Source organism: Onychomys torridus, chromosome 1 (genome assembly GCF_903995425.1).
Source record: "Onychomys torridus chromosome 1, mOncTor1.1, whole genome shotgun sequence".
Lineage (NCBI taxonomy): Eukaryota > Metazoa > Chordata > Mammalia > Rodentia > Cricetidae > Onychomys > Onychomys torridus.
The window spans coordinates 68,526,841-68,552,798 of record NC_050443.1 but is presented as its reverse complement, the minus strand read 5'-3'; the positions used below and the strand labels follow the sequence as shown (position 1 = coordinate 68,552,798).

The window sequence follows — 25,958 nt, the reverse complement described above, 5'->3', positions numbered from 1 at the left end:
TTAAGTAGCTCAGTTTTTACCAATAGAATTGACAGGGTAATTGGAATTATTTACCTGTGTGATTATAATTTGGATTGGCTTGTGTTTTCTCACTAGGCACAACCATGACACTACCCATTTAAAAAGCCACGTGTTCCTAAATATTTAATTGTGTATTGGTGAATGACTATGTCATTTTAACATAACTTATTCATGGGGAAATACTTAATTAGGAAAATTTATTTGCCTAAAAACCTGACACTGAATTTCAGATTTTATGAATTACTGTATGCTTAGTCAGAGGGGAAAATGAACTTTTACACTTTATCTCCTGTTATATAGGAAGGCTTTATAAGCAATCATTTGAGTGTGTCAGTGCATACTGGGTATATGACCTTACTTTCCTGAATGAGCTAATATGCTGGGTTCCAGCCATTCTTCCCTTCTTACTGGGAGTTACTACACATGATCAACCTGGATTAGAGTTGGACCATTGCTTAAGCACTCTGGCCTTCTATTCTTAAAGCCAGTAAGATACACTTTAAATGACACATTCCATTTTGAGAGCTCCAAAAATGTAAGAAATAAAGTATGCAGAGGAATGCTACAGTATGTTTTCAAAGCTCCATGGTAACTCTATTTGGGAGAAATTATATTGGTGATATCACAGACACACGGAGACTTAGTGAAGTTAGGTGTTTTGCCTCAGGTCAAACAGCTAGGAAACAAGAGCTTGAATTGGAACCGCAGTCTCTAAAACTTATGCTTTGCCCCATATCATTTGTTTCAATATGATTCCTGTAGACAAGAGTTTATAATCACTAGTGGTCTGATTTGAATATTAAAATTGTATTATTGCTAAAACGTCTAAGATTAATCAGCAAATGGTTTTTATATTCTAAATCATTACTATTCATGTGTAAAGATGTGGCTTAACATAAATAGAAAAACAACATATTTACTCCTTATACATGTGTTAGCTCATTTAACACCCAACCATGGTGAATTCTTTGTCAAACCTGTAGTAGCTTCTGGATTTAATCATATAACTTATAAATCAGCTCATTTTCTGCCTTTAACAGTGTTCTTAACTATTTGAATAGTGGGGTTTATTCACATTAATAAATAGTTACAGGCTCAAAAATGAAACTTTTGCCAGGCAGTGGTGGTGCACGCCTTTAATCCCAGCACTCGGGAGGCAGAAGCAGGCGGATCTCTGTGAGTTCGAGGCCAGCCTGGTCTCCAAAGTGAGTTCTAGAAAAGGCACGAAGCTACACAAAGACACCCTGTCTCGAAAAACAAAACAACAACAACAACAAAATTAAACTTTTGATAATTCTGCAATAAAGATGTATTCCTGTATTCTGCCATTCAGTTGTGGGTGGCTGTAAGATGAAAACCATACTGTGTTAAAGATGGTTACATTCTTAAATTTATATGTTTAAAGAATTACCTATTTTTTTTTATAACTTGGGATAACTTGGTATTTTATATGATTGTTATAACATTTTTAAAGCTTTATGGTATTTATTGTGTATGTCAGGGTGTAGTATCCTGCAGCAAACAAGTATTCAGGGAGCATGTGAATGACAGAGACCAATTTTGTGAGGTTTGTTGTTTCCCTTCACATTCATTTGTGGGGACTGAACTGAGGTTGTCAGGCTTGCACAGGAAGAGCCTTTCCCTGCTGAGCCATCTGATCATCCTTCATATGATCATTCTTAAAGTTCTGAAAGGAAATAGTTAAATGATTGGCTACCACAGGGAGTTCAAATGTCAAATTCTCAGTTTTAGTTAAATGCTTCATCTCTATTGGTCAGCTGGTACCATCTATCCAGTCCTTAATTAAATGATAGGGTATCACTCTGAGCAGGCAGGGGACAAGCATAGTGATTGTGTATAGCCATGCTGAATTGATTAATCTATTGTGGCTCTATTAATTTTCTACAGTGTTGACATTTTCAAAAATCAGCTGTTTAATTCAATTAAGACTTTCACCTTTAAAGACTTTTGTTGGCATTGCATTTGGAATATTAGAGGGATTTCATGAAGAGAAAGAAGACTTATTCTTGCTCTTCTATTTAGAAGGCATTTATTGAGCACTCTGTATGTCTGACATTGTTTTAGGTACCTGCCATCTGCCAGTGACCAGAGTTGGGCAATAGTCCTGCACTTGGGAAGTATGCATGCTAACCTAGCAATAGCTTATTTTTATTAGGGAGGAACATTCAAGCATACAAAGTGATCAGGAAGTAGCCAGTTACCAAACTTCAAAATTTTTGTTTTTTTAGGTGTAAACAAGTGTGTAGTTTGCAAGTATAAGTATTTAGATCACAGTGGGGTTCAGTTAGTGACTGGCCAAGGAGATGATCTTAAACTGTGCGTTTATAAAGTGCGTGAGCAGGACTGAAGGTGAAGATGTCAAAAGGTAAGAGACAAGACAGAAGGAAGCAAGGCCGGGAGCCACAGAGACCGCTGGGGCCACATAACTCGAATTGGCAAATCCAGAGAGACCGGGAGAAGAGAATGAATGTTTGCTGAAGTAACATTTGTTGAGGGTTTATATTGCTGTTGGCATATTATAGTTAATCTCATTTATGCACCAAACAGCTTTTCCTACAAAGCGTTACTGGGAGAAATAGGAGAGGACACAGAGAAACTAATATTGATGTATTTGGGAGCCAGTATTGTTAAAACAGCTATAATACTAATACTCCCAAAGCATTCCACAGATTTAATGAAATGCTCATATACCAATAACATTCTTTAGAAAACTAGAACAAACAAAATGAAACAAAACAAAAAACCCTAAAATACAGTTGAAGCCATAGAAAACTCTGAGCACCAAAGCTTTCTTGAGTGGAATGAACAAAGCAGGAGACATTGTACTACTTGGCTTCAAATATGCTGCAAAGTTGTACTCATCAAAACAGCACATATTGGCATAAAAAAAGATGTAGACCAATGGAGGGAGATCCTGGAAATAAATCCACAAGTCTATAGCTGGTTGATTTTTTACAACAATGTGAGTGATATACATTGTGAAAAGGACAGCCTTTTAAATACTGGATGCTGAAATAATTAGGTATTCACTTGCAGAAAAATGAACCTACGCAGCTATTTCTCACCAGTTATAAGAATCAAATCAGGCCAGGCGGTGGTGGTGCACGCCTGTAATCCCAGCACTCAGGAGGCAGAGGCAGGCGGATCTCTGTGAGTTCGAGGCCAGCCTGGTCTACAAAGTGAATTCCAGTAAAGGCGCAAAGCTACAAAGAGAAACCCTGTCTCGGAAAAAAAAAAGAATCAAATCAGACTAAAGACTTTACTTTATTTAAGGCCCCAAGCTACAAAAGTCTTGGGATCCTTAAGGAACTCTAGAAGCAGAAGAGCACTTCAACTTGGGCAGCATAGTGAAGTCCCGTCCAGAGGATAAACCAACAAAATCTCAGAAGTAAAATGTACAATGAGTACTAGTGAAAATGTGGTAGAAATGAATCCAACACACTACTGGTGGGAAAGTAGGTTACTATCAACACCATGGCAAGCACTACAGAGGCGCCTGCAAAAAATGACATGACCCAGCAGTCATAGTCCTTGATGTATAGCTAAGGCAAATCAAAGAGGTATGTGGGAGGGCAAGGTGCATCTCATCTGCGTGTTCACTGCAGCACTCTGTAAGAATCAACAAATGGAATCCACCGAAGTTCACACCTGCTAATGAATGGATGAGAGAACTGTGGTCCATATATACCAAGGAATACTAGTTGATCATGAAAATCAAGGAAATCTCTTAAATTGTGACAACATGAATAGAATTGGAGGTGATTATGTTAAGTGAAATACCAGACATGGGTACCACATGTGCCTTACTCATGTTTGATGTTAAAAAAGTTGATCATTCAGAAATTGAGATGGAATGGTGGTTGCTAGAGGGGAGGAGAATGAATTGAAGAGGGAAGAATGGGGAAAGTTTCAACAATGGAGACTAAACTACATTTAAGAATTTCTGGAGTGCTAATGCATAGTAGTGTGGCTATTGGTAACAGTAATACACTGTATATTTAAAAAAGCTACAAGATCTTAAAAGCCATTACCATAGAAAATGATTAATGTTTGAGAAGAGATGGATATTTAACCTGATTTAAAAATTAGACAATGCAGTCATGTATTAAAACATTATATGGCTCGCCCTTTTTACTATGTGCAATTTAAAATTTTTGATGTCAATTAAGAATTAGAAGAAAAATTATCAATTTTATATACTTAGCACTATTATTTTTCAAAAGGAGGACTTTGAGGCTAAAAAAAAAAAAAAACTCTCACATTTTCTTGAGAATTTCCTCGGTATAGACTTTATATATAGACTCTGTATAGATTTTCTCTATATAGACTATATATATATACCTTGAGCTCCCAGTACAGGAATTAGTACCCTGTTTCCCATGCTGGCTAGGCAGCCTCTTGTGAAAAACCTGCATTTGAATATAACTAGTTTCTCTTTCTGGCTTGGGGTAATGTACTTAATTTTATACAATTGGGATTCAGTGGGGAGAATGTACATTAGATAAGCTTTAAGGTCCTGGATAGCTTTAACATATATAGAGAGGCATATGCCCAGTACTTTAAAGTTGACTTGCCTATTCATGAGAATCACTGTGAAGCACTATAAAATGATGTGGTTGGGCTAGTCTAGTATATACATCTTATTTTTAAATGGTGATTCATTTCAATGCATATCTGCTTCTCTAAAACATCCTGATGTCTTTCATTTTTTATTTTTTCAACTTAAGGAAGTTTGAGTAAGATGATATAAAGGAATAATGAGATACAACGTGTATTTTCAAGCTTTCCTATGTAAACTAGAATGCAGCGGCATAGTCTGTTGCTGTTTCACAAGGTGCGTATGGAGTCTGCCCCCGAATCTACGTGTGCTGTGTGTCTTAGTGTCCTTTCCTGTTGCCGTGATAAAATGCCCTGGCAAAAGCAACGTAAGAGAGAAAGGATTTATTTGACTTCTGATTCCAGATTATGGTCCATTGTTGCATAGAAGTTGAAGGAAACAGGAACTTGAATGGCAGGTTGCATCACATCTACAGTCAGTGAGAGAGAGCAGCTAATTAATACATTCATGCCAGTGTTCAGCTCCCCATCCCCTTTCATTCAGTGCATTGTGCAGCCCATGAAATGGTGCTGCTCACTTAATCCATTTAAGAAGATCTCTAGAAGATGTGCCCACAGGCCAGCCTAATCTAGACAGTCCCTCATGAAGCCCCCTTCTCAGTGATTTCAGATTGTCATGTTAGTAATTAGAAATAAGCACCACAGCACTGTGAGGTGACAGTTATTCAGAGCCTTTCTTTTGTAACTTTCTAGGAGCCTTACTTTAATAATGAATGTAGAATATTTAGCTGTAGAGTAGGTACAACAGTGAGGGGCAGAATTCCTTGGTTATAGAGCTGTTTTCTTGAGGCAGGTGCCTGATAAAGCGTAGGGATCTGAGTGTGTCTGAAGGACAGGTTATAGATGGATGTACCCAGAGCTTCTGTGGCAAATGCTGTCTTATTTTCACTCAAGAGAAAGTAGTATAAACATCTTTATTATTGGTATATCATGTTTAAATGTTAGTATTGTGTCACTTCAAAGATCCTGTGCTAGGATCCACATGAGAGGGGACTTGCTGCATTTGTATTTCTGATCTGGGTTACCTCACTGAGTATATTTTCCAGTTCTCTCCATTAACCTGCAAATTTCATGATTCATTTTTCTTTACAGCTGAATAGAATTCTGTCATGTATATGTACTACATTTTCATTATGTATGTCCTAGCTACTGTGAAGAGAACAGCAGAGAACATGGCTGAGCAAGTATCCCTGTAGTAGGCTATTGAATCCTTTGGGTGTGTGCCAAGGAGTGGTATAGCTGGGTCACATGGTAGATCTCTTTTTAGCTGTTGGCGAATTCTTCTTGCTCCATAGTGGCTGCATTGGTTGGCATTCTCACTAGCACTGGACGATGTTTCCCCTTTCCTGGTATCCTCTTCAGCATTTGTTGTCAGTTGTTTTCTTACCCTTCACCATTGTGCTGGAGTAAGACAAAACCTCACGAGTCCAAAGAAGTGACACAGTGTTAGTACTCCACACAGGGCCAGCTCTGAGGTTTGACAGCAGAAGAATGGCAATAACTGGAAGCAGGTATTTATTGAAGAGCTTCTTAGGCAGATGTAGCCCGTGGCACTGCAGTAATATCCAGTGTCTCCTCCTTTCTTCTTCTGAATAACCATTGTGTGCGTGTATGGTTCTCAGTGCTTTTAAGTTACAAACAACAACAGCTTAGTGCTTCTAGGATACTTTAGAGTCCACAAGTTGAGCCTATAATTTGTCACATAGAACCTTTACACTCAGGGTCTTCTGTGAATAAAGATAAAAACATTGTGCCTTGAACTGTGAGAAATCACATCATGTGTATCTAAGGCATGGACTCATTGCAATGCACAGCTGTTTTTCTAAAATGTCTAGTATGAACTAAATGTATTAGACTTGTTGTATGCTAAATCACAATTATTTTGTTTTAGTTATGTGGAGATCTTGCAGTAATTTTTCACAGTATGTAAGTTGAGAGTTGATAGTGATGGATTTTAAGTGATTTGATCCATACCTTTGCTAACAATGGTGCTCTGCTACCTTCTGAGTGGTCAGTTACTTTGAAAGTCATGCTATTTAGATTGGCATATACTGTGGTACATGCAATATGTGTTCAGTTACAAACTTCCTATAATTACTCAACCAAATCCTGCTGATCATATCTTTGTTTTTATACAAGTAATAAACATGTCAGGAAGTGCTTGTCAGGAAGCACTTGACAGAAGAAAAACCGACATGTAGAGAGTGGTGTACACAGAAGAGGGTAAAGTTACTGCATGTTGAGTAGCCAGTTCTTCTGATAAGTGCTAATGGTTGGTCAAAGGTTCCATTGAGGTGAGAGGCTGGCCTTCTATGCAGGCCTTTGATTAATCCAACAAAGAAAACTGGACAGCCAGTTTTGCAACAGCACCTTTGATGTGTGTGTAAATATTTATATAAAACAGGAATAAAGTATTAAGATACCATACATATGTCCACTGACTTGGAAATAATCTTTTCCATAATTTCATTAGTTTCCTTTCATGTGCCTGTATCATCCAGGAAAAGAAATACAAGAATTCTGACTTTTTTATAATGTTCTCAAATAACTTATTCATGATGATTCTCCTTTTCTTCTGGACTGATTTCCAATTTATTTTTTGACTAGCTGTACAGTAATTTATTAGCTTTTATCAAAAAGAAGTTATACTTTTTGATAGCATCCAAAGAATGACAGATGAAATAAATATAGGTCATGGTCAAGGGACTATACATAATGAGCAAGAGATATTCTGCAGAGAATTCCCAGATCTCTCTCTATAATTTATTGGGAATAAGTGATTCTTAATTGCAAAGAGAAAGTTTGAGGTCAGTGACGTCTGCTGGTCATCATATCTGGGTGATGAAGGGTTAGAATGGCCTCAGTGAATGTATGGATTTCTAGCTAGTTATGTAGAAAACAAACCTTGTTATCAGCAGTCTGCGTGGGATAGGTGCTGAATGTCTTCACTTGGTGACTTGTCTAATGTACTGATCCTTTCTTTACTTCTCCAAACAATATTATATTGAGTAAGTGGCTAGAAGTTCAGTTTCATCACCCCTGCCAGACAGTGTATGGTGCCTGTCAGAATTGTGGCAAACATTAAATTGAGATCTTAAATTTTCTTGTCAGACATTTTAGGTTTTTTTTCATTTAATCTAATATAAATAACTCATAAATCAAGTTATATTCAGTGACTTCTCTTGTTACATTAAATGCGTTGTTTACTTAGAAAAATTTGGTTCAGGGAAGTCCAAGGATGGAACACAGTTGGTAAAGAGAAAGTATTTAAAATGTATGTTAGAGTCTTTGTATACTGAAATAATGCTCCCTGCTCCCAGTTTCTCCACATTTGCCCAGGTTCTCTGGGATTCCTGGACTCCAGTGACCTTGCTGCTGTAGCCATCTGAGTAAGCTGAGGCTGCAAGTGTGCCAGACACCGTACTCGTCTTTACTTTATAAAATACTCCTATTTGCTTAATTGAACCAAACTGTGTTTTTGATTTAAACATAAAAATAAATGTCTTACACTTTTTTTTTTTTAACCCAAACCATATCTGACTAGCTATCAAGTAGTTAGGTTTTACTTCTCAAAGTTGGAAGGATTCTTAAGATAATATCAGCTTATTTTGATTCTAATACCAGCTTTAGGCCAGGAGACTAATAACTTCCACACGGGTAAAGCTAGTCTCAATTACTTCCCCTGAGCCAGCCACCCTCTAAACTTAAACTTGAGTACATGTGTAAGTAAATAAGGTTGTAAACATTAAAACATGCAGGCTTTGTTCTAAAATTCAGTTATTTGGGTATGCAGAGAAAAGTTCCCTTTGTATAAGTGTACAAAGGAAATAATTTTGCATGTAATATTAGAATGAGTTCAGCAGTAGTAATTAAACTTTTTGACTTAAAGAAATGCATGTTTATCTAGATATGATTTTTACAATTTTGTGTGTATACATTTTTTCCTGTTGATTCTTACTTTGTCTTCAGTAGGTGAAGTTGTATGTAGTGGCAAGTACTGTGTGATATGGTCCAGGGGAGGCAGGTCAGAAAAGAGATGTGGATTTGATAGTTAAGAGGTGACCTTAATTTCAGATAGCAAATTATACTGACTTCCCATGACTTAGATGTATGTGAGATCAAAGCTTATGAGAAAGATTGTTTAGGTAGCTTGAATTGATGATGCAATGTTAAAAATGCTTAGATTAGTGGCTTTGACTGTGCTGGCTTTAGCACAGTAGCTGGAAGTTAGATTATAGTTGGCTGGGGAGATCATGAGAGTGGAGAGGATGAGTAAACATTGGGCAGTCTCTTTATTGGGAGGCTCTTCTGGAAGAGAACGAAAGGCAGATAGCAAAAGAGGAAGGAAGCGTGGGTTAAAAATCAAAAATAAAGTCCCAGATATAATGTTCCCCTTTTCCTTTGCTTATTACTTGACATAGTACACCAACAATTTCTGAATATAAATTTGTTGGAGTGTGTATGTGTGTGTGTGTGTGTGTGTGTGTGTGTGTGTGTGTGTGTGTGTGTGTGTTAGGGTTTCTATTACTATGAAGAGACAGCATTACTGTGGCAACTCTTAGAAAGAAAAACATTTCATTGGGGCTCATTTACAGATCTAGTCCCTTATCAACCAGGGCAGGAAGCATGGTAGCATGCAGGCAGACATCGTGCTGGAGAAGGAATTACATCTTGATCTATAGGTAGCAGAAGTGAATGCCACACTAGGCCTAGCCTGAAAATCTGAGACCTAAAGTCTGACCCCACAGAGACATACTTCCTCCAACAAGGTCACACCTCCTAACAGTGCCACTCTCTATGGGCCAAACATTCAAACACAATTTTATGGGGCTATTCCTATTCAAACCACCATAATATGTTTATATGTAATAGTACTGCTGATGTAGCTGATGGGGATTATCAGAGCATCAAATGTCTGAACAAGGAAAGAGTAATCCCAATCAGTTTTGAATTCCTTGAGATTGTATGGATGTGTAGGACTTTGTCTAAGCCCAGAGTTTCCTGTGTCAATCCGTTTTACCACCGTTTCCCCATTTCTTTGTCCTAAACTATAAATGTGTTCATTCTGCATGTGTGGAGTTGGTGGTCTGATTTAACAGTGCTAGTTTTCTCATATGTTATGGGGTATTCTCATAGTAAAACTTCACTTATTGCTATTTTTGGTGATTATAGTATATATTAAATACCTGTTGTTCATTCTGAGACTATAGAAAAGTGAAATGTGATGAGTACAACTTTTTAAATGCCTCATGTAATCTTGGATGCTTGATTAGATTTTACAAATGGATTTACTAATTATGACACAGTAGAAATTACCTTTTTTGAAAATGTACAATTTAATGATTCTTAAATTTTAATATATTTCTTGAGAATTTCAAAATAATACAACGTATTTCAATTATATTTGCCCCAAACTTCCCCTAACTCCTAACAGATTCACTTCCTACTTCTTCTCAACTTTATGTGTTTACTTTATAACCCATTGAGTTACCCATATACTTATGGGTATGGGACCATTCAGTGGAGTGTGGTCAACCTACCAGGGACAGTACTCTTAAAGACAGCTGGTTCTCCCTAACCCAGAAACCATCAACTGTCATTAGCTCCTCAGTTATGGGTAGAGGTCTGTGAGCCCATCCCATTCCATGCCCAAATGTTGCCTGGCTTCATCTTGTGCATCATCACTGCTGAGGGTTCAGTAATGCTGCCATCATGTCCGGAAGGTACTGTTTTAGGCTGGTCTTCTTCAGCTTCTGGCTCTTGCAATCTTTCAGTCTCTTCTTCTCTGGTCCCTGAGCCTTGGGAGCAGGTAGAGTGATATAGATGTCCCACTATGGCTGAACACACCAATGACACTTATTTTCTGTACTTTGACCAGATAGTCTGGAGTTTCTGCATTAATCACTATCCACTACATAAGGAAAATTCTCTGATAAGGTCTGAAAGTTGTGGACTCTCGGTGTATATTTAAAGGACAGTTTTCTGTGCCCATTAAGTAAAATAATAGTAGCAGATTCACTCCTAGGGCCTATGGTCTTCCCAACCATGGCCAGATTGATGGTGCCTGGTATGTGTTTTCTCCCATAGACCCTGTCTTATATCCAAGCAGAAAGTGGTTTCTTATTTTACAATATTCATGCAACTTTGGCACTCATGAGCATTCACCATTTCAGTCATTATTGTGGCTCATAGAGTTCAAGCTGGGTAAGACTGTTAATGACTATCCCCAGCTCCTAAGCCTACATAGCACCTTCTGGTACTATGAAATCTAGTTAGCAAATAAGCCTCCTGGTCATAATAATTTGATTTCTCTATGTCCCATGACCAAAGTGTGTGGTGTCTTTAGCAACAGGGTCTTAACATAAAGTTCTGGTAGGCAACCAAGAATAGTGGCAATAGCCGGTATCGTTTTTTGGGATTCTCTGGGACACCCTTAACCAACCACTTTAGACAAAGTATTCTACACCTGGTATTGGGCTTCTTATTCCAACCTATGGCTTCTGAGAGGAGCGTTATCCCTTGCGTAGGATAAGTCCAGTTAAACTTTTATATGAAATATATATGATGCTTATAAACAATAGGCTTCCATATGCCCTGTAAAATCACCCTTAGTGTCAGTTGTCTCTTCCCCAGCTCCCTCCTCTGCCCTGTCCCCTTTTAGTACAGTTGTGGAGTTGTGTAGCCATCATCAGATTCTTTTTGGAAAAAATGATGTCATTCTTAAAAATCCCATTGCTGTCAATATCTCTTGGTAGCCCAGGCTGAGGAAGCACTCATCCTATGTGGCTTGCTCTCCTTCCCACCACCTGGGGCACTGCATTCCAGCACTGACACAGTCTGTCTAGTGTTAGTTAGATCAGATTGTCCACCCAGATGCGTTCTCGAATCCAAGAAACTCCTCCCATCGCAGAAGCCAGCCAGGCACCAACCCTAGGAGATACTTGCAATTCTGATATTAATTTGGAGCTTTTCACACTTTTCTTGGGTTTAGTAATCATCTAGAATGATTTGCAGAATTCACTAAACATTTTATGATTAGAGTTTTAAGGCTACATGGATAGAGTCTGAGTTCTGAGCTTCTTTGCTTTATTCTGCAGGCTAAGTGGGCATCACTTTCTCGACACATTATTGTAGCTACCAACTCTGATTCTCTGCTAGACCATGTTCAAAGATTTCATTATACAGGCCCGATTGACTAAATCACTGGCTGTGCAATTGCCTGAACAACTCAGCCTTCAGGCTCCCTTCTGTCCTCGAATGCCCTGTTGTCCCAGCAGCTGCACCACACTGTCATTGTTGTCACCGCCACCATTACTACACTGTGCCACCACCCCAGCCACTCTCACTGCCAACACTGTCATCACCACTGAGAACAACCTCATTGTAATAACAAAAACTCAAAGAATTACAGGAGTTTCTGGAGCCCAGAACAAAGTTCAAATATAGTCCTTTATACCATAATGTGTAGACTTTCTTTTTCTGCAACTATGATTAGAATTTTACAGTATGTGCTCTTCTGTGTTTGACATCCTTCCTTGAAATGTTTGTGACCATTTGTATCAGCCTTTTCTTTTATATGTGATAGTATAGTATTCCATTCCATGGATATTTTACTTGTCTATTATGTATTAATGAGTAGGATGGTTAATTTTCATTGTCACCTTGAATGTATTTAGATTTCTGTAAGAAATACACATCTGCAATGATCTGTGATGTTTCCAGAGAGGATTTACTGAGGAGAGTCTACCCTGAAGTGAGTGGCAGCATCTCATGGGCTAAGGGCCTAAAATGAATAAAAGAGGAAAAAATGGAAATGTGGATGAGAGTTTTAGCTGTCTCTCTGCTCTCTGATGTCCTGGAATGTGAGTCAACAGCCTCACACATTAGCCACCACTACTGAGAGCTGTTCCATCCCTTCTGCCCAGACACCACCTTGTCTCGAACCTTGAGCCAAAACAAGCCCTTCCTCCTTTCGTTGCCCCTTGTCAGGTGTTCAGTCACACAGATGAGAAAAGTAGCACATACAATGGGCATTTGGATTTTATCCAGTTTCCAGCTATTGTGAATAACAACACTGCAGTCATTTATATAGACGTCTGTCTTTGTGTTGATGCTTAATGTCATCTTAGGTTAATGCTGAAGAGTAGGTTTGCTAGGTCTCCTGAGTGACTTTACCAACAAAGGCGATTATGCTGTTTTGCATTCCCATGGCAATACATACATAGTTAAGTGTGTGGGCATACATGGCAGTGTTCAGTGCTGCTGTGTTCCCTATGGGATGTGTAGTGCTACATCATTGTGGTTAGAGCTTCTTCTCCCAGTGCCTGAAGATGCCTGGCCTTTCTTAGTGCTTGGTCATGCGTGTGCTTTGTGAGATGTCCATCACCTTTCTTTTATTAACCCCCCTTGGGTTCATTCTTCTCAGTTGTAAGAGGTGATTTTGAATTTTTATTTCAGCACAAGGCTTTAAAAGTAAACATGGGATTTGAATTTTTCCCTATTTTCTAAGTAATGATTTTTGACAAAGAAGAGTTCTAAAATTCTACAAAGATTTCATTTCTTAAGTTCTTATGCATGATATTTTGATGTCATAGTCAAGAAAAATTTTACCTCCTGCAAGGTTACAGCATTCTTTTTTCCTTCTAAAGGATTTTTATTTCATTTTCTATTTAGGCCTGTGACCCATTTGGAGTATAATTTTGGATGCTGTATGAAGCAAAAGTGCAAGTTCACTGTTATTATAATCATCACTGTTATTATTACTACTACTACCCCAGTGCATGTAACTTTCCAGTTTTACTAAGAACACTTGTTAAGGACTCTGCTCGCTCCCCATTCATTGCCTCACCACCATTGTGAAGAAGCAATTGACTGTAATTGTCAGGGTTTGTTTCTGGAACTTTTGTGGTTCTGATCTGTAAGGTACAGCAAGCACAGTGCTTCTCTGTCCTTCGGATTATAGCTGAAGTCCCTGGACAGAGTACAGAAAAACTGTTTGAAGTCCCTGAAGACTCAATGGTAGTGGAAGTATTAGAAGGGCCATCAAAGCTGGAGGGCCACTAATGCTGGTGAATTTCCACCCCGCCCTCATTTAACTCTCAGCCCTGACTCCTGAGTGGCCCCTATTTTTGTTCTGCACAATGGATAGAGGAATAAAGTGTGAAGAGAAATCCTTTCTGTGTTTACAGCCAGAGAACTGGAAAGGATGGCCCCTCATGAGCTGCTTGGGTGTGGGGAATTACTGATCCTTCTTTGTTTTGTATTTTGGTTTTGTTTTTCTCTTTTCATGGAACCCTGGGGGACCCTAATCTTCAGCCTATTCTTCTGTAATGGTGGTCCTAGTGGTAATACAAGAATCAAAAATTCTAAAATATAAGATTCTTTTGCTGACAAGGGAGATTAAAAAAGGGACTTCTGTAATTCAAAAGCCATTGGGAGAAGATTAGTTTGTTCTTCCGTCCCTCCGTCCCTCCGTCCCTCCCTCCCTTCTCTTTACTTGCGACTATGAAGAGCGATATGCAGTTTCAGGAAGCATATGACAGTGTGAGGAGTCAAAATGCCACATTTGCAGACAGAGAATCAAGATGGGACTGGGAGACAAAATATGGGAGAAATTCTAGAGAGAAAAGAGGTAGAATAAAAAGATGTCCTAAATCTATCTGAAAAGTACCAGACTCATCCCTGATCTGAGCAGGTGTGGAATTGTCTCAGCAAGTATGAAGTTTACAAGTTGAGTTGAAGTGTTGTCAGAATCCCTGGCCCTTGCTCAGTTTAGACCTTAGTAGACACATACAAGGCTGTATTAAACAGCACTGAATAGAGTTGGAGAATGAACTGACATGAAATCGTAGCCTCTAAGTGTACTTTGTGCCATTTGCTTTGAATCTGATAGAGTTGATTGACTGCAGCAGTAGTCACTACAACATTAAGAACAAAAGCAATAGCAAATCAATTCTTAATACTCTTCAACAGGACTAGTAGTGTAAAACTGCAGTGAAGTTTCTAGGCTTCAGACTAACGTTATTTGACATAGTATTGACCAGGGAGATCATAAATTGTTGCATAGGATAGACCAGTTGACATATACTATCCATGAGATGGCCTTCACATTAGAATCAGAAGAGAGGTTTCTTAGACAGCACTTATAATTCTGCCATGAAGCCAGGTAGCACTTTTGAGATGAATGTGAAGTCTAGAGTTCTCAGAAAGTATAAGAACCACATAGAAAATTTATAATTAAAAAATAAAATAACTCACTGAAGTAACTAAAAACTGAGCATGTGAGTTCAGTATCAGAATGGAGATGACAAGAAAGAGTGAGTGAGTCTAAAGAAAGGTGATTTGAAATTGTGTAATCTGAACTATAAAGGAGAGGAGACTGAATGAAGAAGCTGCACAAAGGAAAAGGTCTAACATCTGTGACTTGACAAACTCAGAAAGATACATAGAGACTGCTGCCCAAAAATATGTGGAGAAATAATGGCGAAAACTCCCAACTTGGCTGGGAGCCATGCAGTTACAATTCATAAAACTCAGTGATCCTCACGAGGATAAATACCCTGTGAGTTCATTTATACGACATTCTGCAAAACAAAAACTTAATGTGCAGAGCAGATCAGTGTTTGTCAGAGAATGGAGACAAGGAAGGGTTGATTACAAAAGATAGCAAGGAGTTGGGGCTGAGGAGACTGTTACTGATACAGATGAGGTGGCCATGACTGCTTGTGCTTGTTAAAGCCAGTAGGAGTATACAGCAGACAGTACATTTTCCTGTTAATAAAGTAAAACATTGAAAGATGAAATTCTTGAAAGTATTGGCAAAGATTATTGGAACACTTGGCTCTTAACGTCCGGGGTTTTGATGATTGATGAGCAGAATTAAGGAGGCTATATTGATACAGTTCCTTCAAGGAAAACAATCACATGGTTTATATCTCCCTTTCCTCTCGTTTCTCTTCTTGACTTTTCCTTGAGACAACCATCTCCTTATGTTGTCTAGGTTGGTAACTCTTGCTTTCAAGGAAGCCGCCTGTCTTGAACTACTGATGCCTGCCTACACCTGGGTTGTATTTCTAGATGATGTCACAGTGTTGTTTCCTTTCTGCCATGAAGCCAGGGTAGCACTTTTGAGATGAATGAATGTGCAGAACCAGAATGATATGATTTTGAAGAGTTGTACAGAGTCTGTTGGAAGGAGTCATAACAAGCCTTATCATTCTTGGTTGAATCTTATAAAGGGCCTAGGAAGCATTTGCCAAAAATAGACATTTAGAATGGAAATTTTATATGTAATGCTGTTTGATGTGAAGTTTTTGTTTATTGTCTTTCCATACAGCTTGCTTACTGAGTTTCTGTGCCCAAGTCAAAGGTTTTACTTTCTTAATTTGAATTTATTTTATTTTAATGTTTTGCTTTTTGTATTAATTAATTGTTTTCATTTATTTTACATACTGACCATAGTTTTCCCTCTCTCCTCTCCTCCCTGCATGCCCCCTTCCCCATCTTCCCCCTCCCCATCCATTCCTTCTCCATCTCCATCAAGGAAGGGGCAGGCCTCCCATGGGCTTGAACAAAGCATAGTACATTAAGTTGAGACAGGACCAAACTCCTCCCCCTTCATCAAGGCTGGGCAGGGTACTCCAGCATGGGGAACAGGTTCCCAAAAGCCAGCTAAGTGCCTGGGACAGGTCATGATCTAATTGCTAGGAGCCTCACAGTCAGACCAAGCTATACAACTGTCACACACATGCAGAGGGCCTGGGTTTGTCCCATGCAGGCTCCCTAAGTCCAGAGTCCATGAGCTCCTGGAGCTTAGGTCAGCTGTGTCTCTGGGTTCTCTCATCATGATCTTGACCCTGTGGCTCCTACATCCCTCCTCCCTTTTTTCAGCAGGACTCCCTGAGCACTGCCTGGTGCTTGGCTGTGGATCTCTGCATCTGCTTCCATCAGTTACTGGATCAAGGCTCTTTGATGACAATTAGGGTAGTCACCAATCTGATTACAGTAGATGGCCAGGTCAGGCACCCTCTCCTATTGCTAGGAGTCCTAGCTAGAGTCATTCTGGTGGATTCCTGAGCATTTTTCTGGCATTAGGTTTCTTCCTAACCGCATAATGTCTCCCTCTATCAAAGTATCTCTTTCAATTTAAAAAAAAATTTTTTGTGTGTATGTGGGTGTGTGTTTATGTGTGTGTGTGTGTGTGTGTGTGTGTGTGTGTGTGTGTGTACATGAATAAATCTGCGAATGTGAGCACACACACACACACACACACACACACAAAGAGGCCTGCACATGTATACTTAGTCATATACACACATGTGAGTACATGTGTGCATGTAGAGGTTGAGGTTGGATATCTTCCTTGATCTCTCTCCACCTTGGTTTTTGAGGCAGAGTTTTCCATTTGAAACCAGGGCTCACCCTTTTTTCTAGTCTAGCTATCCGATTTGCTTCAAGGATCCCCGGATTTGTCTCCTGAGATCTGGGATTTAAAGGTAGGGTGCTGAGGCCACCATGCATTTAAGTTGATGCTGGGGCTCGAGACTGATGTCCCCAGGCTTGGCCATCAACAGGTGTTTGACACACTGAGCCCTCTCCACAGCCTCCTGATTCTTACTAATAGTTGAGGGTTGGGGATTTAATAGTTGGTAGAAACAGTGCTGCTGTCATGTTGTTGTTTGATCTGTTTAAGAGGAAAAGAACCAGTGTTCTCTAGTCTGTGTGTTTATTATTCGTGCTCCCGTGCTGTTGGGCTCCTTCTATAGAGTGTAAATTTGGGATGTAAGCTGGAGTAATCGTCTATGCCTGTTAAGATAAAATGATTTAAGTCATAGAATCTTGAGTTCACTAGGATCTGTAGAAGATGAGAAACAGTGTTTGTGATCAGGAATTTTTTGTGAAGGTCTCCAACACCCTAGATATGGCAACTATTTCCTATTGCTTTTCTTCTTTTTAATGTTTGATTATGAAAACAATTTCTTTTTGTGTTAATATAGTGGGGACATCTTCTGTTTACTACTTATTGATTATTTCACGTAATGGAAGATCATATTTGCTGTAGGAAGTAGTTTATTTTTAAAAGAACATTATTGTAATTTTAAACTGGCTTCCAGATGCAAGCGAATGGTAATGATGAATGACACATGGCTTCCTTTTATAAATTTTGCTTAAAAGAATTTGTTTCATTTGTGTTTCTTTCTATTTTAACCATTTACTGTTAAATGTTTTAAACATTTCTTTGTCAAATTGAATACTGGCATATAGATTGTAAATAAAATTGGCATTTGTTCTTGCTATAGCATTTGATGGAAAATTTCTTCCATCAAAATTTTTATGTTGCTTTTATTGGGCTTTAATTACTCTCAGTTATATAAAATGTGCTCCTGTAGAATTGAGGCTAAGGCAGGACAAGAGAAAGCTACTAAGTGGGGTGGAAAAGTCTAGATTCTATCTGGATTGTAGGTGCCTGATTTTTCTCAGCTGATGTAAGTCACTACTCACTGCGACTGTGGCTGTTTAGATGTCTGCACTGAAGTGAAGGGCAAGTGGAATGTAACTCCTAATGATTTCTTAATCCTTAAACCAGTTTAAACCGTCTTTACTCTCATGTATTAATTGTACAGATGAATGGTGTTATGATTGCATTATGCCATATATATATATATATATATATATATATATATATATATATATATATATATATATGGTGCTTTACCATAGTCACCTCTGTTACCCTTTCTGGCTTCCCTCCCCATTCCTTTTCTGTCCTCAAATAGTGCCTTTTACATTAATTTCTTTAAAAAACATCGAGATTCCACATGAGAGAGAAAATGTGATATTTGATTGAGTAAAAGTTTTTAAGAAAAACCCTAACTATCAAATCATGTGATAAACCGAAATGTTTTGACAGATTGATTTCTTAGATGATTGGAATAGTATATTGGGACTGAAAATTGTGAGGTGATTCACTTTGTATAACAGTAACACTATTTAAAAATTCTGAGTTTAATCTTAACCATTTTTACTTTAAGAGCATTTCTAACAGAAAAAATTAATATATCTTTCAAATATTATAGAATCTTCTGAATTCAGGCAGCATTGTATGTTGCAGTATTTTTGCTTTTGGAAAGTTATTTTAAGAAATTGTGATCTTTTCTGTTACATTTATTTTCCAACCATTTGTGATCCAGTAAATTTATCAGAATCTTTTGAGTATTTACATGATCTCTCTCTTTTTTTTTTTTTTTTTTTTTGGCGCCAGAGCTGAGGACCGAACCCAGGGTCTTGTGCTTGCTAGGCAAGCGCTCTACCACTGAGCTAAACCCCAACTGAATCACATGTATGCTCTACAAATGTTTACATCCCCTTTCTATATGTTACCTGAATTTTCAGGTTATTCAACAAAGTTTTCTGAGTTTAGTGGGGTACTGCTTTAAATGTTGTTTGTGTAACGTGCATAATTAGTGTGCATCTTTGTTTGAGGGCATGTTTTTCAGTAAGAGTTCCTTAAAAGACAGAGGATCTGACTGCTTTATATTGTAGGAAGCGAAATAAATTGAATAGTAAGGTTTAGAATATTATTTAGTGTATATGTTACATGGAGTTTTTAGTGCTGGGCATATTATTAAAAGTACAGAAATGGCAAATTCCATGGACTTCAGGTATATTTCATAGTGTCAGTGGGTCTTCTTTTGGTATTGTGTGTGTATGTGTTCCTATTTATATGTGTGTGTGTTATCGATGCAAACCAGCAGGAATTAGGGTCTCATATGGTGAGGAGTTACGTAGGAGGACCAGGGATGAGAAATAAAGAAGACAAAAGCAATTGCTGGGACCAGGAGATCTTGCATAAGCTGATGGCCTATGCCAAGCAAGTTTATTAAGAAGGTATAGCATTATATATACTGTTTGTATGGAGAAAATGGCCAAGATCATTGGAGAGCTAAGTCAGACCACATTGGCAAAGAGAACATGGGATAACTTAGACAGCTGCCAACAGACTGATAACCACAGCCCAGGGGGAAGAGTTAGGGCCCCAGAAGCTGCAACCTTGAATCCTGTGAGGCACCGGCTTTAGCCCCAGATCAGCCTTGCCAAGTCCATTCCTGGACAAGGATACAGAGCTAAAATTTACCTTTGTCCTTTCGTCATGGATCAGTCTGGCTCCATAGTTAGGAAGTTATTGTATTTCCTGTGTTTATTACTTTATGTGTTAAAACTTGTAGCTTCAAATTCTATGCCTGGGATGCAGGAGCTATTAAGTATGCCTTGTAAGCAAGCGTTAGCTTTTCAGGCATTGATGTGCTCAAGATGTAGGTAATAAAATATATTGAAAGTCAATGTCTTTTCTGATAAATTAACATTTTAGGTGTTATTTCCTATGTTTCAAAAGGATATGTCAGTTAATTTTTATTATGGGATATTTTTTATTTATAAACTATAAAAGAGGATAATTATCCCAATTTCATGATAATATAGCTTTAATCATTACCATCATATTGTCAGTGTTTTGTCCCTATCCCCAGCCATATAACTAGGATATCCCCTTCAGTAATTTTGAAATATTTTGCATCACTCAAAACAGTCTGTACTACTACTACATTTTGATGAGGACGCTCCTGTTTAACAGTATAAACACTGCCATTTCTCACATAAAACTTTTTCCCTGGCTAGGGGTGGTGGTTAGTGGTAGAACTGTGTGCTTGGTATGCCTAAGGCATGGGTTCAGCACTAGAGAACAAACCAACAAAAACCCTAAACAAACAAACAGAAACCACCCATAAAACCAAAGGAACACCCCATAAAGCCACAGAGCCCCTTTTCAGTAGTATCACCACCATGTGATCAGTGTTCATGCCTCTGTTTCTCTCTTTCTCTTTATAGTTTGTTAAAATCAGAATCCAAACAAGGACCTCCAGTCCAGGTGCTTAAACACATCTTAAAGTCTCACGTTCGTGGCTTGGCTTCCCCTCCCTTCATCTCTTTAGCTTAGTAGAAATTCATTTATTGAAGAAAGGAGACTGTAAAGTTTCTCACAGTCTGATTTGATTTTGTTAATCCCTATGGTATTTGTTACCTTTTTTTTTTTTTTTTTGTGATATTGGTGTGTGTGTTTCCTGAAAGTCAAGAATAGATGGAGTGGCTTGATTAAATCCAGGTGTGAGATTTTGGTTTGTTTTTTTCTCTATCCAGAAACACTTCATAGTTGGTTTTGTTTGCTTCTCCGTTGAGTTACATAATATGTGGTTGAGCTTGTATGTCTTGTTAGCAGTGACTAATGACCATTCCTGTTAAGACATTTATTAGAAATAAAAAACAGAGATTTCCCATTATTGTTTCTTTTTTCAGTGAAAACCTTTGTTTGCCTTTCATATGGAAATATAGGAAGATTAAATGAGTTTTTCTCCCTTGTTTGCCAGTCCTGGAAATGATGAGCTACTTTTTAAAACCCTTCACATCTATTCAGAGTTGTCCTACAACATCATTCATAGTCGATAATTAGGTTTTAGAAATGTTGTTATGAAGTTGTAGACTGGAGCATTCTTTGTATTCAGTCTTTTGTGGTTCTTCTTGATCATTAGTTGGGCTTTCCTGGCTGGCCAGTGGATGCCTCTGTAAGTTAGGTTCTAAATCCTTATGATATGATCCTAGCAATGTTTTTGTAAGCAAGGTGTTCTGATTTCATCTTGTGTGCTTACTCAGTCATATGCCACTTTTTAGGTGAGTAGTAAGAGTTAATAGAAAGTTGTTACATACAACAAGATGATGATTAAGTCAAGAAGTAGTGTTTACACATGATGTGTTGAAAAATAGTTAATTCTGTATACTAGTATGAATGCTGTAATTTTATAATTTATAGTTAAATAGGTCTTAGCCAAAATAATAGTCTGTCCAGATGCTTATGTATTTAGCTAAGCCAGACCTAGTGGTGCAGGCCTGTAATAGCAGCTGCTTTGGAAGATGAGGCAGTTTGATTGCAAGTTCATTGGCAACCTAGGCTATATACAGAGTCAGTTCAGAGTCAGCCTGGGCCATTTAGACCCCTTTCACACAGAAGACATACAGAAACATTCTGGAGACAGAGCTCAGTAGTAGAGTGCTTCCTTAGCATGCATGAAATCCTAGGCTTAGTTCCTAGTACTGAAGGAAAAAGAAAAGAATAATTTATCCTCTTGGGTTCTTGAACCTTTTCAGACTTTCAGGTTTGAAATAGTTAGTGCTGTCTGTGAGTGGTTTTGTGTCTCCTAGGGAGATAAGTCAAATCAAGTAAGAGTTGATTCATAAAACTTCTATGCTTTATCTTGTGCAGACAGTTCTTAGCTACAACAAATGTCAGAGGTTATATAGGGGAACGTCACAGAATTGCTCTGAATGTAAACAATAATTGATCACTAGGGTTAGTGGTGCAAAGTATGTTCACTAAGCCTACTAACCTGTGGCCAGGCCCTGGTTAATGAGCTCACATGAGAAGGAAACAGGGCACAGGGAAGTAGTTCTGGTCTGTTGTGAAGCTCTGTGCTTGGATTGGAATTCTTCCTGCCAGGTCTAACCATCCCATTGAACTCACTGAGCACACTTGCCCCACCCCCATGCTTGGGGAATGGTGAGGTCCTTAACCTTACTACCCTAGCTTCTTAAATAACACTTTGGCTTTGAGCTGTTATTAGATTGTGGCGTGTTGTTACAGGTGTAGTAAGAATGACCAAATACTCTTGAGTATGAGTGTGCTTGTGCGTGCCTTTATTTCATGTTTAATTTATTTTGCACATGAAGTATTTTGTGTTGATTCTTTGGATGGCATTTATAATTCTAGATTTCAAAGATTGTAACCTTTTTTTTCAACCAGACTATAAAATTGTTTTGAAAAATACCTAGCCACCAAAATGTCTAGCTGTTTCAGCAACTTTCTTTTTGATTAAAAAAGCAAATCACATTCCTCCACCCTTCTTGACCTAGAAAACAAATGTTAGTTTCTCTTCTGTGCTGCTTTTGTTTTAATTACCTTCATCTTATCCCCTTTTCTTTTACTGTTTTCTATCGCATTGTTGAAGTTATTAAAACCAGCTACTTGACAAAGTTTCAAAGTGCATGGAAATGTGTAAGGTGAAATATGTTCATTCCCTTTGTTTCTTCTCTCATCCTCACCTTTCAGACAGAAAACACTGCTGACGGTGTGAGCTTGTATTCATCTGAACTGTTTTTATTTTCTTCTTTACATATATGCATACATTTATGTCACTATAAAAATGTGTCTGTTGTAATAATTATTAAAATGAGCACAGAGTCTTCATATTATAATTTTTTCATATGAAATGAATCAAGAATGTCTTTTCCAGGTACTGTATATATCAGTCTAACCTGTTCTTTGTAAGTATGGTGCTGGTGTGTTTGTAACTTGTATTCTGTAGTACAGGTACACCATAAATTATTTGTTCATTCTGTTACGGTGAACCTTTGGGTTATCTGAAATATTTTATCTTTTCAGTAATATTAAAATTAATACTCATGCATTTATTCATAGGCACTTTTGTATATTCTTAGGTGGAATAGATATCTGGAAGAAGAATTGCTAGGTCAAGGGCTGTGGATACCTTAAAAAAACTGATATGGCAAATTGCCGTTCTAAGGGTTAAGTGCATATCATCATTCTTTTTTTATTCCTTTATCAACACTAGCACTCTTGATTCTTTTAATTTGAAAAATGCTATTTTTCCCCATTTTCATTCAAGTTTTTTGGTTTTCTGAATTATATTTCTGATTTGTGAAATCACATTGTGAAACATTCAGAAAATAAGTTATAGTTGCTAATTCTGATGAAAAAAAAAGTGAACTTGTAACCATGATAAAGTCCCTTGGTGAGCAGGGAGCCTTCTGTCTGTTATTTCAGGATTTATTTCTGTTCTCATGTACTTTGAACCTGACACATTCATGCAAAGTATAAAAATTACACCACATTTGCTAAACCAGAGAACTTTAGGATTTATGTTTAGTTTGAGATTTTTGGAAGATTAATTTTATAATAGTGATAAAGTAAGAAATGCATAACATATCTTCAGAATTTGATAAAGTGTAATAGTCTAGCTGTCCTTTCTTATGAGAACATTTGTGGTCCTATTTGAGGGGTGTTTAAGATAGATGATCTGCTCTCTAGGACAGGATACATGCCTTCCACTGTTTCTGCTTCACTCAGTCTGCAGTCATCTTTACAATGAGTTTGGTGTAGTCTGCTTATCGTCAAATATAACGTATCAGACATTCAAAGTTGTTTTGTATAAATTCAGTAATCATGTGTTTAAAATTTCAAATGTAAAGAAATGACATTTGAATTAATTGTATTTCATGGAAATATTGCTGACTTTCTTGGAATTCAAGTGATTATTTTGTGAAGTATTTTACAGTCAGTTTCAAGACTTGACCAGTTAATAACCCTGGCTGCTTTGAAATATTCAGATATTTTAAATACTATATTAAATATTCAGATATTTAAATACTATTATTTCCTATATCGCTTATGGTGTGCTCAAGAAATTCACATCAATCCTATATGCTTTCTTGTGCTCTGAACTCAGGTTCCCAACCTAGCTTAGCAGGCACTTTACTCAGGAGATGTCCCTAGCCCCAGGTTGCCATAGTTAGGTTTTCTGTGGCAGGAAGCATTTTTGAATTTCCAACTAGGTTATTAGGGTGGTATACTATACACTGCTTTAAGCAGTCATTTCCAAAGGTCAAGGAGAGATTAGTAGATATAAAGTCGGTGTTTCCTCTTAAAATCTTTTCCAAAAAATCAATTGCAAAGAACAGGGAACTGCTGTTATAATAACTTTGAATATAGTGAGAAGTGTATTACAAAAACTTCATATGTTTTTGTTTCATAACCTTGTCAGATTGGACCAAAGTTGATTTATTCTTCAAATTCTTTCATGCTTGTTTGAAGATATATCTACTGTTCCAAGCTCTTACTACTTACTGGTCAACATGATCTCCATCTTTAAGAATTCTGTCACTACTGAATTCCAATGCATCCTTGGCTCTGTCCGTGAAGACGTTATAGATTATGCCATGTAAAATAGAAAATTATGGTACAGACTGACAAGGAAGAGAGAAGTGAAAGAGCAGCTTTTAATAAGAATCAAGTAAACTTTCTCTTTTTTTGGTGGTGATTTAGTATTTTGAAAACTTGCCATTTAACAAATACATAGAAATCCCTTTGAGTAAGGAGGATAGTGTTAAGGAGAGTCAGGGTTCTAATGAGATTGCAGACCAAACTATTGGCCAAGGTTGTAATCAAGGCTTGATTGGAGTTGATTTTGGCTTCAAAAATGCCTTCTCATAGCTAACAGAAAGCTCTTAATTCTTTACCACCTGTTGTAGGAGGCCCATTTTTCTTAACAGTGTTAAACCAGCCACAGATTTGTCTTAACGTGTCAACCAGAGCTCAGCGATTCTGCTAGTCTCACTGGTCATCTTGCTCTGGGGTCCTTGTCTCTGTCTTCTGAGACTGGAATTACAGCAAGGTTGCCTTGCCCACCTGCTGTGTATTGCCTTCTGGGGATCTGAACTCCTTCCAGCCCCTATGGAGGCTTGCCCTGGAAGTCCTATAGCACCTGAGTCCTTTCAGCCCCAGGCAGACACTTAAATAAACATTTTGGTTTTAGGTTTCCATTGTTCGTCATTTCTTGGTGAAATATTATAGTCCATTAGTAAGACTGGGTGATAAACCACCACAGTGGCTAGAACATGCCTCATGCTTGAGTCTAATACATACTCAAAACTGGGCTGTGGTAGAAAGACTAAATGTTTAAGAAACATTTAGGAGCTATTAGGAATATTTAAGAGAGTTTTTCTTCATAGTTCTCCTGGATTAAGGTATAGACGATTAAATAGTTTGTCCTCTGTTAATTTTCTTTTAAATTGATACAGGTTTTTTAGACACCCCCACCCTATATGTGCATGTACGTATGCATATTTGTTTTTGCTTACTGAGACAGGGTCTTATGTAGATCAGGCTGACCTTGAATTTGTTATGTACTGAGGCTGGCCTTAAACTTTTCCAGTGATGGGGTTTTCATGTGCATCACCTTGCCTGGCTTCAGGTTTTCTTATTACTCCATCTTACCATTTTCTCTTTCTCATAGGATAGGAAGGCCAGTGCAAACTCTCATTCTGGTTTTTTTTTTTTTTAATTTTTATGAAATACTCTAAATTTGTTAAGCATTACCTTAAGTTGTTTTTTTTTTTAATGTGTGTGTGATTTTATAAAAAAAAAAAGTTGTTAAAATAGTTTTTTCTTATTTCACTGA

General features: G+C 37.8%; 1 protein-coding gene across 2 annotated transcripts in view; it reads left to right on the top strand.

Annotated features, from left to right (window-relative positions):
• Positions 1-25,958, top strand: part of Tmem135 (transmembrane protein 135) — a 200,322-nt gene that overhangs the window by 88,343 nt on the left and 86,021 nt on the right. The gene's annotated exons all lie outside the window — the stretch shown is intronic.